The sequence below is a fragment of the Abramis brama genome, assembly GCF_963993115.1.
Source record: "Abramis brama genome assembly, chromosome: 23".
Taxonomy (NCBI): Eukaryota; Metazoa; Chordata; class Actinopteri; order Cypriniformes; family Leuciscidae; genus Abramis; species Abramis brama.
Genome location: NC_139985.1, coordinates 1,013,492 through 1,018,491, shown reverse-complemented (window position 1 = coordinate 1,018,491; position 5,000 = coordinate 1,013,492). Strand labels below are relative to the sequence as shown.

Here is a 5,000-nt window from a genome sequence, read left to right as displayed (position 1 = left end):
CGCGCGGTAACGGAATTCAACAAATGCTCCACAAAACTAGTTTCCACACACAGCATCAAACAGGGCATTAAACCATATGCCAAGATAATACCATATTATTCTTTGAAGTACCATTCATATATATCATTCAGTACCAATGTATATTTTTTTATAAGTCCCATGGTACTTTTTGTACTTTCTATTAACGTTTTCCACCCAAAGCCAAAATGTGTTTTATTGTCTCAGCAAATAGAACTTTCAAAACTAACGTTCCCATAATGTTTAAAAAATGATGAAAGGGAATATTCCCGCGTTTTAGTTTGTTTTTTAACGGTTTTAACACCTTTTTTTTTTTTTAACGACATTCAGAAACCGTTTACACGACTTAACGGAAACGTTAGCAAAACGTTCTTATAGATCATATTTTTCTCATCTGTGGTCTCAAACCCTAGTGTGTTCCCTACCTAGGGCTCGTAAACACGTTGGAACGACTCGAAACGAGACAGATGCCCGTGAAATATCAATGTAGGCGAGTAAAATACCATGACACCTGAATCATTAGCATACAACTAAAGTACTACGGTATTAACACCTGATACCATAGTACCTCCACAGTACTTTTACTAAGGGTGTAAACCTGTGGAAATAATTCAGTAATCTTGCGTAAAATAGACAAAAACGTGTAGAGAGAGAGAGAACAACGCACCTCGAACCCGGACGATCTGTGTCCAGCGCAGAAGGTTCTGATGAACCAGCAGGTTCCGATTATTCAGATCCAGAGATCCGCGAGTGTGTTGCCGTGTAACCTCTGCCTGACACACACACACACACACTCTCTCTCTCTCTAAATATAACACGAGCCGAATCCCGCTGATTTCTGCAAATGTTTCAGATCGAACGCGACGATCAGACCCGATCAGAGCCGGTGACTGATCACAGATTAGGGTGTGAGAGTGTGTATCGATGAGCCCTTTGTCTGGTCGCTGTCATCATGGCTCTGTGAGTGTGTGTGTGTGTGTGTGGCGGGTTTTAAGCGGAATGACCCGATCGAGATGATTCAGCACGGCGAGCCCTTTAAAACGCGCGTCCCGCATGTGACGCGCGCACACATGAGCATATGAACACTGATAGTTATGATATAGTAAACAATACACATATTAATAAATTATTGTAATATTAACTCTGTTTTATTATTCACCAATTGCCGGTTTAGCTAAATACATAGGGTATTTATATGTAGTTAAATATAACGGGAAATTACATATTCATAACTATAAATAGTTCTCCACATCACCAGTAGTTTAGTAATGTGTGACTTAAAAAAAATTAATTTAAAAAAGTTGTTTGGGTGATATCGTTTTTTTAAACGTGTGAACAATTTATAGTTATGAATTACATATTCAAATTATTTATGAATTACATATTCATAACTATAAATTGGTACGTAGTAAGATAACATCCGCTTAGAATTAATGCATAATACGGTGATGCTGCAAAAAAAAAAGAAACTAAAAAGAAAAGCACAGCATATTTGAAACTTTTTAAATACAAAATACATAACTTTTATTCTATTCCCTTGACAATTTAAATTTTCAATTAAATAATTTTAATTAATAATAATTATTATAGAATTAATAATAATACTGCTTCTTTCCTCTTTTTCTTTTTTTTGGTGCCATTATAATGAATGCTCTTTATTTAATTCCTTATTGTATTTGCAAATATTAGTAAATGGTTCATGTTCTGCACTAAAAAAAGAAACTGACATACACACTCACACGCACGCGCACACATAAACACACAGTGTCGTGCACACTCAGCAAAACGGGTCTGAGCTGAGCGACTCTCGTCCCCGTTATAAACACATTTAACCTCGACACGCTTACCGAACGCGTCCGGGAAGATTACGGCCGCAGATTACAGTGTCCGGTGGAAACGGCGAGAATCCAGCGGGAGTTTCTCGCTGTTGTCGGCGAATTTGTGACCGTGTTGATCCTCTTTCTCTCGCGCTGGAGCCAGACGTCATATGATTCGGCTTGGTCACGTGGTTTCATTCATGAAGGACCTACGCAACGGCAGCGCGACTCTTAAAGGAACACGCGCGTGCTGAGCGCTCACAAACAGTAGCATTAAAAGAGAACAAATTCATTTGAATAAATCATAACAAAATAAAACACAATAAAGCTCAATAAACACAACATCTTTAGAAATAGTACTGAGAATGTTAAGTATTTTGAAAACATGAAGCACAACTTAGTATGATGCACTCCGTCTGAAATCGCGTACTGTCTGAGTAGGAACTACATTTGAATTTTAACTTGCTTTGCGACTGTTAAAAAGTATGTTGTGTATAAATGTGTGCAGTATGAATGAAACTCGAATGTAGTACATCCGCCATTTTGTCACTATCACGTGATCTACCGCGTCAGTTGCTTTGCGTTGCTTCACTTGCATTCATAAATACTTTACTGGGCAACTAATGTTATGTGATAATGTGAATATGTAAAACCTCATGTTCTCATGGCATTGAATTAATAAAAATAAAAATAAAAACTTCCCGTGGCCTCATGGGATAGTAAATTGTCCATCGAATGCGCACTTCAGAATCTCGCCATAAGTAGTAGGTCATCGGGGTACTTTTCGGCTACTGTTTTTAGCATGCTATGTTTAAATGTTAAACTCAGGTGAAGCTGCATTGACTTCCATCAGAATTGCATCATAATTGTTCACATTAGAGGAAGTTGATGTGATGATTCACTGCGGTTTAGAAGATCCACAGAACCAGAGCCCGTCTTCCTCTTTCTCTCTGCATTCGCCAGCTGTACAGCAATGATAAAACATATCCGTTCAAACACACACTTCTCTGTTCACACTCCTTCCCAGCAGCTCTTTTCAGAGAATATCAGTGCTGTGGAAGCTAAAGACAGAAATAAAGAGATGAAATGCATCTGCAACGCATAAGGTGGTTTTGAGCGAATATCTGGATGGATTTGTGGTATCTAATGGACACTCGTACAGCTCTCAGCAAAAACAGCTCAGATGTGATGAGTGTTGATTCTGTGCCAGGAGTGCGTAATCAAACAGCCCAATGACCATATCCCAAAATATGCCATTGCCATACTTAAAATACATATTTTATGTAGTAGCGCACGGTTCAACATGATGGTTTTGAATTGCTTGAAATATGATTGGAATCCCTTAAAAAAAGGAAAATACAGTAAAGTGCAGCGCAAATCTGTCATATAGGCTACATAAAAATATAATTTGAACATTATAATTGTCTGCTTGGGACATGGCTTTTAATGATGAGACTTTTGTTTTTGTAATCAGGCTCTCAAAAAGGATGTAAAAATTTGGATTTAGATTTATCAGCTAATATATCGATTATCGGCTTTCAAATATAAAGATACACACACATACATATATATACACATATATATATATATATACACACACACACAAACATGTATATACGTGTGTGTGTGTGTGTGTGTGTGTGTGTGTGTGTGTGTGTGTGTGTGTATATATATATATATATATATCACACAAACATATATATATATTTATATGTGTGTGCGTGTATGCATGTATGTATACATACATATATACATACACATACATACATACATACATGTTAGATGCGATTAATCGTGATTAATAAATTTGACAGCAGTAATATTAAGTTATGAAAACACTTTTTCTGAATGTTCTCTGAACACTCAAAATATCCAATTTTCCATTTGATCATTCTGCAAACATTATGGGAACGTTACTTTTGAATGGACTTTGAGAGAACCTCCCGAGAACATTCCCTGTTAGTTGGGACAGCCGACATGAGAGTAAATGAGTTTTTTTTTTTTTTACTTTTAGATGAACTATCCTTTTTATGCAAGCCAAAACTCAGAAGAAAAATAATCCAGAGTAGTTCAAAATGGTTCACAAATAGGCAAAAGCTCTTTTGAAGAAACTTGTTTGGCGAGACGAGCAACTCAAGAATGGTGAAAATGACTGATTGTGTTTGTGGAACATCATCAGAAAATGATGAACAGCGCGTGAAACGCTCCTGAGGAATAACAGGAGCGTAAGATTCGTTTGACTTATCAGCGTTTGAGAGCGCAGGGCCGGCCGGGGAAGAACCTCTGGAATAAAAGGAGGATTATCGAACTCTTTAGCGCCTCCTCGACTTCCAATCAGAGACACAAATAAACAGCGGCCCTCAGAACACACAACACAAGAGCAGCGTCCTTAATCACACACCGAACGCTGGAACTAATCCTGCCGTCAACGTGAAGACATAATAGTGCTCACTTCAAAAGGTTCTGAGGAACAGAAATTAACTCTTGCTCTGAAACTCTCCAAAAATGAAAATGCTTGTGTTGTAATTTAAGGAAGTCTATCAGGATTCTGCTCTGGTCAGACTCAGGCACTTCAACTTTATGAGACTTTTTTAGCCGAAGGGATTGACAGCCAGCGTTCACGAGGATGTCAACTCGTCTTTCTAAATGTTATGGTTTGTGTAATTTGATCAAACATATTCCAATACAGAATAACACACAATCCTGGAGCTCTTCAAACCCAGCTATCACTAATGCCATTATTCCTGACCATAAAGAACGAAAAACGTTCCTTTAATAATGTTCTCATAATGTTATTAGCACAAAAACATTTAAACATTTTTTAAATGTTACTACTTGTTTTAGAATGTTCAGAAAACGTAAGTAAGTAACGTTCCATAATGTTTGCAGAATTATACAATGGAATGTTTCATTCATGTTCGTAAAACCAAAGTTTTCTTCAGAGAACATTCAGAAATGTAACATTAGCAAAACATATATAAATGTTCTGGTCGGCCAGATCTTCGTACGTTTGCTCCGTTCATGTCCTTCTCTGATCTGGTGAACTTTGACCTGGAGGTCAGAGCGATCAGCAGTGACCCTGGCGGCTCTAAAACAGGCGTGTGTCTACACACACTCGTCTACACACACTCATCTACACACACTCGTCTACACACAGCTGAGCAG

The 5,000-nt window shown here is 37.7% G+C and overlaps 1 protein-coding gene across 6 annotated transcripts in view; it reads right to left on the bottom strand.

Moving 5' to 3' along the window:
• mafgb (v-maf avian musculoaponeurotic fibrosarcoma oncogene homolog Gb) overlaps positions 1–2,037 on the bottom strand; it is a 33,033-nt gene extending 30,996 nt beyond the window's left edge. The window contains exon 1 of one of the 6 annotated variants that reach the window (XM_084101780.1): positions 1,866–2,037. The gene's annotated coding sequence lies outside the window, so the exon portion shown is untranslated. Of the gene's footprint in view, positions 1–685; positions 1,093–1,865 lie in introns of those variants that run through there. The other 5 variants (XM_084101776.1, XM_084101778.1, XM_084101775.1 and 2 more) reach the window with 5 other exon arrangements.
• Between the last annotated feature and the right edge of the window lie 2,963 nt (positions 2,038–5,000).